Consider the following 11661-nt stretch of genomic DNA (forward strand, 5'->3'; position numbering starts at 1 on the left):
CATCCCCACACAGCTCCAGCCTACTCAGGACATCCAGGGGTGTCCATCTCCCTGCAATGGCACTGTACCTTCCTCAGGAGAAAGGTGAACATCCTGCAGGGAAGGATAGAAAAACCCAAGCAATAGGGAGTTCACAGGCCTGATGGGGTTCTCAGGGAGCAGGGGAAAAGCAGGGTGCCAGCAGTGCTCTTGGAGCAGGGTGAAGGCTGGGCTGACACAAGGGCCAATGGTTGTGTTGTGCTCTTTGCTGGGTGCTGCCAGTTCCACTTGGAACATGCACTGTGACATCCCAGCTGCCAGGAGTCCAGGCTGGCCATCAAGTGGACACTGGCAACCAGAGAATGATGGAAGCCCTGAGCGCTTGGGCTTGGGCAGGAGCCTGAAGATCATCTTGTGTCAACCTGAGCAATCTTGCCCACACCCTGTTGCTCAGAGCCCTGTTCCCAGCTGGCCTTGGCTGTTGCCAAGGATGGGGCATCCACAGCCTGCGTGCACAGCCTGGCCCAGTGCCTCAGCAGCCTCAGTGCAAAAGAACATCTTCCTGAACCTTCCACTCCCACCTCCAATCCACCTCCTGCCCTTGAAAGCCATCCCCCCTTGCCCTCTCTGCACAGGCCCTGTGGAACACTCTGTGCCCATCTTTCCTGGGGGACCCTTCCAGCCCTGCACTGCTGCACTGAGGCCTCCCCATGGCCCTCTCTTTGCAGGCTGAGCATCCCCAGCCCCACATGCACAGCAGGCAGGCAGATCAGTGGCAGTCAGGGCTGAGGGGCAGCAAACAGCATCAGGGACTGAGAGATGGCAGCTTTACAGCCAGGATGTCTCCAAATGTGCAAAATGAATACCAGTGGAGGGGAAGATGGTGGGATGCTGTCTCTGTTCCAACTGGTGAATATTTTCTTTCTTTTTCCTTCTTTTCTGTCATGCTGACCCAGGTGTTGCTGTTTGAAAGGTAGCTTGGCACAAGATCCATTGTCTTGTCCATTTGTGAAACGCTGAGCAGAGTCAGGGCAGGCTGATGATGCAGCGCAAAACTTGAAAATGCAGTGGTGATCCTGAGCCTGTGGGATGAAGGTAAACCCAGTCAAAAGGAATCTCTGGAAAGCTGTGCCTGGTTTACAATTTCTGGAGTTTGGCTCCATCAAGACCCTTCATGGCTGATAATCAATCACTCTTTGTCCCCACACCCTCCCCAGCATTTCCCTCATCCCACCCCTGGCACTCCCATGGATCAGGAGCAGTGTGGCCAGCAGGACCAGGGCAGTGATTCTTCCCCTGTGCTGGGCACTGCTTGGGCAGCACCTCGAGGGCTGTTTCCAGTTCTGGGCTCCTGTATTTAGGAAGGACATGGAGGGGCTGAAGCATGTCCAGAAAAGGGCAGCAAGGCTGGTGAGGGGTCTGGAACACAAGGCCTGGGAGGAGCAGCTGAGGGAGCTGGGATTGTTTATCCTGGAGAAGAGGAGGTTCAGGGGAGGCAAGATGATATCAGAGCACAGGTTGGACTTGATGATGTCCAAGGTCTTTTTCAACCTTGCTGATTCTGTGATTCTCTGAAACCACCCTTTCAGCAGTTGCAGGATGAGCCCTGGGCCTCCTCTGCTGAAGGTCCAGTAGCCCAGGTCCCTCATGTTCTCCTCAAAGCCCCAAAGCCCATCCTGTCAGTCCTGCAGAGCCTCTGCAGCCCCTCCTCATTGCCCAGAGCAGGGAGCCCCACAGCCAGACACAGCAGTCCAGATGTGCCCCCCTGGCCTGCGCTGCCTCTGGCAAGGGAGCAGCAGGAGGCACTGCAGGAGCCTGCAGACAATTCCTGGAGCACTTGGAGGATGATCCTGCTCCCCAAGGGACATTCCCATGGTGACACCTCAGGAACTGAAATGGGGAGTGGGGCCAGGGAGGAAAGGGGAAGCAGGGATGGGCTGTTTGCAGGGTAGGGAACAGGGGTGGGCAATAGGAAGAAATTTTTTACCAGGAAGAGTAAAGAAAGCCAAGGGAAAGCAAAGGAAATTCTCCGGGCAGTTTGGGGGTGCCCTGGCTCTGAGCAACAGCATCTGCAGTGGGACAGGAAACTCACAGCTGATGGGAACAAACTTTCTGGCTGACTTCAGAGGCCACCACAAACCTGAGTGGTTTCTCTCCTGTCCTCCAGCCCCTCCAGGCCCCGGAGGCTGATGGCATTTGTGCTCACTCAGGTTCATCTCCCCACACCAACACCATGGGAGTGCTGACGCTTGCTCTGTGCAGTGCAAACAGGGGCTCCTGAGGCAGTGCTGCCGTGTCTGTGTCTGCAAGGATGCGGCCCCTGTGTGAGCTGGGGGAGAGGCCAGGGCTGCAGAGGGGGGATGTTGTTGGCAGGTGCATGAGGATGCTCTGGGACGCTGTCCTGGGGTGTCCAGTGCAGTGGGGATGGATCAGCCCCTGCTCTGCTGCTCCTTCCAGTCTCCTCCACCGTCCCTGCAGAGCCCCAGCCATGCTGTTTGCTCCCACCCTGTGCACGGCCAACCTGGGGCTGCTCGTGGGGCTTTTCTCTGCTGAGCATTGGCCTGGGCGTGTTCTGGAGAGAGCCTGGGCAAGGAGCCTGCAGCCCCCAGGCCCTGGCCTGAGGCGTCAGTGCTGCCCCAGCAGTGCCCATGGCCTGTCCCTGCTGCAGCCCCGGCACTGCCACCCCCAGCCCTGTGCCCGGCCCCGAGAGCACTCAGGCCCTACAGCAACAGCAGGGCCAGGAGGGCAGCGGGGCAGGGCCACGGCAGCAGCACTGGCAACACCAAGTGCTGCTGCTGCTACTGGGCACAGCTGCTGTGCCAGCACTGATCTGCCCCCAGCTCTGCACACAGACATTGCTGCTGCAGCCCCAGAGAAGGGAACCAAAGGGGCATCTCTGCAGAAAACTTGGCTGGGAGATCCTTGAGTTCCTTTAAAGCCACCAAGAGGGCAGCCCCTCATTGACACAGTCTGTGGCCACTGGGAAGGTGCAGGGAAACAAAATGAGAAATGGCACAAACAATGACATTTCTTTGTGGGCAATATTGAAAAACTAAAACAAAGAAAAAGAACGTCCAAAATAAACCAACAGGAAGTATCAAAGCTGGTTTTTATTGTTAGAGATTTGAAGAAATTGGCCAGCAGTTTAATGTTGCTGAAACCATCCAGTCATCATTCTTCACACTGCAGCCTTGAGCTCCTGGTCCCTCAGGCTGTAGATGAGGGGATTCAGGGCTGGAGGCAGCACCAAGTACAGAACTGACAGGGCCAGATCCAGGGATAGGGAGAAGATGCAGGGGGGCTTCAGGTAGGCCAACACTGCAGTGCTGAGGAACAGAGAGACCACGGCCAGGTGAGGGAGACAGGTGGAAAAGGCTTTGTGCCCTCCCTGCTCAGAGGGGATCCTCAGCATGGCCCTGATGATCTGCACATAGGAGAAAACAATGAACACAAAACAACCAAATACCAAAGAGGCACTAACTGCAATGAGCCCAAGTTCCCTGAGATAGGATTGGGAGCAGGAGAGCTTGAGGATGGGGGGATTTCATAGAAGAACTGGCTCAGGGCATTGCCCTGGCACAGGGGCAGGGAAAATGTATTGGCCGTTTGCATGAGAGCATTGAGAAAGGCACTGGGCCAGGCAGCTGCTGCCATGTGGGCACAAGCTCTGCTGCCCGGGAGGGTTCTGTAGTGTAGGGGTTTGCAAATGAACACGTAGCGGTCATAGTACATGATGGTCAGCAGTTTTGCTCTGCATCATCAGCCTGCCCTGACTCTGCTCAGCGTTTCACAAATGGACAAGACAATGGATCTTGTGCCAAGCTTCCTTTCAGACAGCGAAACTTGGGTCAGCATGACAGAAAAGAAGGAAAAAGAAGGAAAATATTCACCAGTTGGAACAGAGACAGTGTCCCACCATCTCCACCTCCACCAGTATTAATTTTGTACATCTACAGACAACCCTGGTTCTAAAGCTGCCATCTCTCAGTCCCTGATGCTGTTTGCTACCCCTCAGCCCTGACTGCCCCTGATCTGCCTGCCTGCTGTCCGTGTGGGGCTGGGGATGCTCAGCCTGCAAAGAGAGGGCCATGGGGAGGCCTCAGTGCAGCAGTGCAGGGCTGGAAGGGTCCCCCAGGAAAGATGGGCACAGAGTGTTCCACAGGGCCTGTGCAGAGAGGGCAAGGGGGGATGGCTTTCAAGGGCAGGAGGTGGATTGGAGGTGGGAGTGGAAGGTTCAGGAAGATGTTCTTTTGCACTGAGGCTGCTGAGGCACTGGGCCAGGCTGTGCACGCAGGCTGTGGATGCCCCATCCTTGGCAACAGCCAAGGCCAGCTGGGAACAGGGCTCTGAGCAACAGGGTGTGGGCAAGATTGCTCAGGTTGACACAAGATGATCTTCAGGGTCCCGCCCAAGCCCAAGCGCTCAGGGCTTCCATCATTCTCTGGTTGCCAGTGTCCACTTGATGGCCAGCCTGGACTCCTGGCAGCTGGGATGTCACAGTGCATGTTCCAAGTGGAACTGGCAGCACCCAGCAAAGAGCACAACACAACCATTGGCCCTTGTGTCAGCCCAGCCTTCACCCTGCTCCAAGAGCACTGCTGGCACCCTGCTTTTCCCCTGCTCCCTGAGAACCCCATCAGGCCTCAAACCTTCCTTATTGCTTGGATTTTCCCATCCATCTGAGCAGGATGTTCATGTTTGCTCTAACGAAGGTACAGTGCAATTCCAGGGACATGCATACCCCTGGTCTTCCTGGCTGGGCTGGAGCTGTGTGGGGATGGTGTGGGACAGGGACCCCACTCTGAGGTTTGGCTATCTCTGCAGGCTGTCACAGATAGTGTGGAAGACATGGAAGTGGATTTAAAGATGGATAGAGAGGAAGAGATGGAAGTTGATGGAGAAGAGAGTGGAATGGAAGAGATGGAAGTGGATGTAGAAGAGGAAGGAGTGGAAGACATGGATGTAGATACAGAGCTTGATAAGGAGGAGGACATGGAGGTGGACAGGGATGAGAGCAGAAATGAAGAAATGGATGTGGATATGGTGGAAGAGACAGAGGAAGAAATGGAGGTGGATGTGGAGGAGGATACAGTAGAAGACATGGAGGTTGATGTGGAAGTGGAGATTGAAGATATGGAGGTGGATGTAGAAGATGAGGATGAGCCCATGGTGTTGGATGAAGACCATGCCAGCAGCAGAACAGGCATGTGCTCCCCACAGGCAGAGTGGGTCCCCTGCTGCCAGGCTGGGGCTGGGCTGGGTGCTCCCTGCTCAGGGACACGGTGCCCCTGCACTGGATCCTGGTGGCCGTCCCCGGCCTGCCCTGGGCTTGCCTGGGGCCACACAAGCCCCGTCCCAGCTGGGGCACAGCCCCCCGCCCCAGGCAGGCTCAGCTGTGACAGCAGAGACCCCCTGTGCCAGCCTGTGCCAGCCTGGGAGCACCTGGAACAGCCCTGGTGCCTGACTTGCACTTGCTTTTCTTCCAGGTCTGAAAGACATCCCGGAAAGAGAGGCCACAATTCTGTATATATGTTTTGGAGTTTGCTGTTTTTCTTTAGGATATAGGTTTCAGGGTTTGTTGTCTTTAGGATATAGGTTTTAGGGTATCCATTTTATCCTCTGTAAATATGTTTCCTATGTTTTTGTTAGATATATTCTTATGTAAATACGTTCTACAGATTGTTACTGTTACAAATAGTCTTACAATGAAAGCATGTTCGCTACTTCATGTTTGTTGCTGATCTTCTGTAAATAAACAAACTCTGTTTTTCATAGCCCAGGTCTCCCTGCATTTACTTTGGGCACAGGCAGCATTTCCAAAGTGGTGGTCTCCACTTGGTGCAGGTTGCCAGGGCTGGAGGTGCCTGGGGGAACTGGCACAGCCAGCCCAGGAGTGGGGGTCCCTGTGCACACAGGGCTCCCCCTGACAGAGGTCACCCTCTGCTTGCCCTTTCTCAGGACACCCTTGGGGTGTGCAGGGCCAAATCCCCGTGGGCCCTGTGCCATGGGATGCCAGGAGGGAGCAGGGCTGAGCCTGCCTGGCCCTGCAGAGCCTCAGCCATGGCTCTTCCCTGGGCAGCCCCAGGGCTCCCGAGGCTGCACTGGGCTGCGGGCAAGCCCTGCTCCTGGGCATCCTGAGGGGCTGCAGCCAGCCTGGAGGGAGCTGCAGCACAGGGGCCTCTGGCCTGCATGCACCAAGATTACCTCTGCAAACCCCTCTGGCACCACACTCTGCCACAAGCACAAGAACTGATCCTCCCAGGGAAAGGCATGACCTTCACTGGCACCAATTTGTCCCTTGCACTTTCTGGCACAGCACAGGTCAGCGCTTGTCATCCCTGTTCTGCACTCCCTGCCTGGGCACCCAAACACCTGAACCCTCCAGAACATCTTGAATTAGCACCAACCTGCAGGGAGCTCCGGGGGGAGAACCTACCCCCAACCACACAGAGAAATCCTTGACATTGAGAGTCTGGGGCAGAGCTGAAACTCAAGTATTTTAATGGCAAGAGAGAGGCTTTGTATTGCTGAATTCATTCTCCAAGGATAACAATCATGAAAGCTTTCAGTCTCCTCACCTGCCACAGATGTGTATTGCAGAGGTTTGCTTCTGGGTTATGACGGATTTTTATGAACCTGTTCAGAATTCTGATGCTGTTCCCACTTGCTCCCCCATGGCTTTTGGGCACTTGTTGTGGCTGCAGCTCCAGCACCAGCCCTTGTGCACAGGAATTCCAGGAGGAGATCCACAGAAGGAATCAGCCATTGACAGAGAAAAACAGCAGTTTGCAAGGCCCCAATCCCCACAGCACTGCAGACTGGGGGAACCCAGCCTCTGCATTTACATTTGGCCTCTGCGCCTCACTTTTGTTCTCACTAAAGTCCCCCCAGTTTCCCTCATGCTCAGATTCCCAAGATGATTCAAAGCAGCATTAGGGGCAGGGATAGATGATGGGAACTGTCCAAAGGCTTGACAAAATCTCTCTTCTCAGGCCTGACAAGTGCAGCCAAGGAGAAGCCTGCCTGAAAGAGGTGTGCAATCAAAGCAGTAATGAAATTTCAGTCTAAGGAGAGAAGCTGAGGAGGTTTTCAAGGGTCAGAACAAGAGCACCAGCTCCAGGCACAGGAGGGATGCGACAAACAGCAGAAAAATCCTGAATGTTTCATATAGTAACAAACGCCTGTGAAAGGGATCCCAGCACATCATCTCACAATGGGAGGAAAAAACACAGCAAGAAAGGGCTGATGTGGAAAATTCATCTCATCACATCCTGGGGACTCTCCACCCCATTCCTGGATGGAAAGGGGCTGCAGGGATGTGGGGTCCGTGCTTGGGAGCAGCAAATCCCAGTGTTGAGCTGGCAGAGTGTGAGGGGCGGAAAACTGAGCTCTTGCACATGCAGTGTTTGTGTTGTTGGAAGTCTTAATCCCATCTATTTGGTGGGATGAAATAAGTGATACTAATGCAGTTTCTAAACTATCAGGCATCAAGCTGACACTATTTAGGACTTTTTTTAAAACAGGCAATTTAGTCAAATCTCAACCCGTTTCCATTTTCTCTGTTCCACAGTTCATGACAGAAGACAGGAGAGAAAGAGCGTTTTGGCAACAATGCTTTCAGAACTCTAAAAATAATATAAAAACTGCTCTGCAACACTCTCAGCTGTTAGAACCCAAAAAGCACTTGGTTGTCTTTGCTCACAGAGTCACAGTTGTGGTGGGATTTCTACCACACAACAGGACAGTAATTTTTTGCTTTTCTCCTGGAAATACCTCCAGCACTTCTGCGGAGCAAGGCAAACACGAGCCTCTTTTAATGGCCTTTGTCTTGGTTTGAAAGACAGATATCTGCTAGGAAGGGGGCAGGACCTCCCTAGAGATGGAAAACTCGAATCCCCTCCCTCCAAATTATTCTAATTTAAAACATTAAAGGAGCTTTCAGACAGAGGTATGGGGATAGGAATAACAGTTCTTTACTAGTATATATGACAAAATAACAAACAAACAACAACTACAGCTTTAATAATAAACAGAACCAAGAACCTTGAGGGCTTTCTTTCAAAAAAACCCCGGGGCAGTTTGATCTCGGTGCCCTGCAGGACTCCGAGAGGCCGAGCTGGAAGGAGGAAAGTCCCGGGCTGGTGGATGAGATGAGGAGCTCTGTGCTGGTAGCTGGAGCAGCAGGGGTGTCCTGGCAGGGCTGGGCAGTGCAGGGCTACAGAGCAGCAGGAGAGCCTCAAAACTCTGAAGAAGCAGCGGCGGTGGGGGGAGGACTGGAGAAAGCGAGCTCAGGATTCCTGGGTACACGAGCAGATGACGATAGATTTCCCAGGAGGAGGCAGAGGCAGAGTGATGGCCGTGAACTCTTTCTGCAGCGAGGGGCAGCTTGACCGTCCTCCTCGATGCTGAGAGCAAGAGTGAGTTCCCCTCCCCCAGCTCTGTCTCTTTACCTTTCCCAAAGCTCATCATCTCTCCCCTCTCAGGGACACCCCCAGAGACTCAAAAACAATAGGTGTAGCCTTGTGTTGCCATGTTCTTCAACTACTCTCTTTGTTCTGGCTAGGTACTGTCAGTAGGGTTTCTTGGAAACTTATGGGAAAAAATTCTGTAAGTGAAAAAGAGGCAAATCTAACCCCCAACAGGGAGCTATAGAAACTCACTTTAAGTGAAGAAGTGAAGAAAATGCAGTAACAGACTCCCTTCAAAATGTAGTTGAAATTGTGCAAAATGAAAACCATTTGGTACAAGACAAAAATTATTTGCTATGGGCTGCTTTGGGAGATGAATATTCTAAAAACTTAGAGAATGCTGACTTCCCAAAAAAGGCAGAGGAAAAGGAAACACCTCACATTAATCAGATTTACCCCCAGAAAGAACAAGTGTTAGTAAAATATTGTGGGCAACGCTGCTGCCCTAGCATGAGACCTTTAGTTGAAACAGAATACAATTTTATTAATGATTAAGATTCTGACCCACATATAACCACTAAAGAAATCCCAGACACCACTACTGAATTATCTAAGTTAAAAGGAGCGTACTCACGTCTCCCTCACTAGTCGGAGACAGAATGTGTTTTCCGAGTATATCTCAGCAATGGAGATCAAATTAAATTGACAGAACAAGAAGCCAGTGGGTACTGGAGACATGAAGTTTTCTTAAGTACCAGAGACAAAAGCAACCCATGGTCCCTGACTCAATGCACAGCTTCCTGGGCAAGGGGGATTAGCTCCTTGGAAAGTGGAGACACTTTAACTTTACTTGGTAGTCCCAAACAGCCCCTGGAAAACATTCACAAAGCTGCCTGCTTGCAAATGTGTGCTGCTTTGAAAGCAAAACCAGTGAGACTCCAAGTCAGAAATACAATTTAATAGAGAGAGAACAAACAACAAGAAAGATAAAAATAAAATAAAAATAAAATAAGATAAATGCAACAGTACACAGGACACTGACAGAGTCAGAATGCAAACCTGGCACCCTGTTGGTCAGGCTGTTGGAAGCAGCCCACACTGAGTTCCTCCCACAGTGACAGTTGTGTCTCCGTTGAAGTAGAGATGATCCTCAAGAAAGGGTCCAGTCATCCTCTGGGAATCCAGTGCAAACAGGCTCCCTTGGTGTTTGGGGTTGCTGGTTTTATCCCGGTGGAAAGGCTTTGGCTCCTCCCACTGGGTGGAGCATCTCCCAATGGAATGAGGTGATGTTATCAGTCATGTGAGAGGCCTTCAATGGCCCATTCACAGGTGATATCCCTCGGAGGAGGATGGGTGGAGGAAGAGATAAGAAGGCCCTGCCTTATCTGGTGTCATCAGGTGTCCCATTAACAGAGGGCATCCACCCTCTTTCCACCCCTAGAGTTACCAAAGATAAGGAACAATATCTCCCAACCGACTTCAGCAGATGAAAATAGAATACACACTTTTGTTTACAATTCTCAACCCAAGACACTGCTTTAAAACCCACACAAAATGGCCAAAAATCACACTTAAGTCTCCCAAGTTGGTGTAAAATCAACACTGAAAATAGATGGTTTGGCTTACAATCACCCAAAGGGACCTAAAGCCCCCCCTAAAACCCAACAGATTTGGCCTAAAAATCACCCAAACCATGCTAAACCCCACCCAATGGGCCTAGAATCATCCAAAAGGATCTAAAATCCACCTTGACACTGACCAGCTTTTCTTAAAATCAGTCAAATGGGACTAAACCCCACAAGATTTGGCCTAAAATCAGACAAAGGGGTCTAAAATCCACACTAAAAGCCTCGAATACCCAAACTAAACCTGCCCAGTTTGGTCTACAATCACCCAAATGGACCAAAAGTCATCCAAAGGGATCTAAAATCCACCCGAAAACCCACCAGATTTGGCCTAAAAGCATCCAAAGCTGTACAAAATCCACTCTAATCTTGCCCAGTTTGGCCTAAAATCACCCAAACTGGCCTAAAATCTCTGGGACCGGGACTGAGACCAAGAACACGATCAGCACCAGAACCAGCACCAGCACCAAGACTGAGACCGACACCGGATCTGAGACTGGCACTGAGAGCGGCGCCGCTCTGGGACCGGCACCGAGACCAAGACTGGGACCAGAACCGACACCACAACAGAGACCGGCACTGCACTGGCACCAGGACTAGGACCGAGACCGTAACCGGCACCAGAACTGGCACTGGGACCAAGACTGAGACCAAGACCGGCACCGGAACCAGCACCGAGACTGGCACCGCCCAGGGACTGGGACTGAGACTGAGACTGGCACTGGGAGCACTGCGGGACCAAGAGCGGCACCGGTACCGGCACTGGAACCGGGACCGCGCTGAGACCGAGACTGAGACTGGGATGGAAATTGGCAAAAAGGGCTCAAAAGTCACAGAAAATGCCGCTAAGAGTCCAAAAATACTCAAAATTGACAGAAAATGATCCAAGATGCTGTGGGATTGGGGAGAGCCCGGAGGGACACAGAATTCCCAAGAATTAAAAAACATCCCCCAAAATTTGCATTAAAAAGCAAAATTATATAAAACAAGAACTGAAAGAAGCCTCAAAGTGGCTCAAAAGAGAAAAATAAACCTGAAAATGCCTCCAAAAATTCCAATATTATTCTCAGAGTAGGTTGAATTTATCAAGTTCCCAAAAAGTTACAAAAAATTTCCCCCAAACACCAACAAAAACCACCCAAAAAAGAAAAAAATAGAACAACCAAACCCTTAAGATGCCCAGAAATATATTAAAAAGTATCACCAAAATCCCCAAATCTCAAAAATTCCCTAAAAAACTCCCAAACTCTTTAGAATTCCAAAAGCATCCCCAAAAGCCCCCAAATGTCAGCAAAAACCACCCTTAAAAATGAAAAAAAAAATTGCAAAAAAACCCACCAAAAAACCAAAAACCAACAAAATGAAAACACCAAAATTTCCTAAAAATACTTTAAAAATAAAAAAAATACAAAATCCCTCCAACCCCCAAGAAGTCCCAAAATCCCTGAAAATTCCCAGAATTTCCTACACTTGCTTTCAATGAAGTTGTGCAGCAGGCAGGACTTGCCATTTACAGCACTGCTGATCACCAAGAACTTGAAGAGGAAATCTGGGAAAAAAATTCCCAAACTTCCTATGCTTGGACCCAAAATTCCCTCAAAATCCTCTCTAGAGAGCCAAAGGTTCCCAAGTTTGGACCCAAATTTCCC

This window comes from Prinia subflava, chromosome 30, assembly GCF_021018805.1.
Source record: "Prinia subflava isolate CZ2003 ecotype Zambia chromosome 30, Cam_Psub_1.2, whole genome shotgun sequence".
In the NCBI taxonomy this organism is placed as follows: domain Eukaryota; kingdom Metazoa; phylum Chordata; class Aves; order Passeriformes; family Cisticolidae; genus Prinia; species Prinia subflava.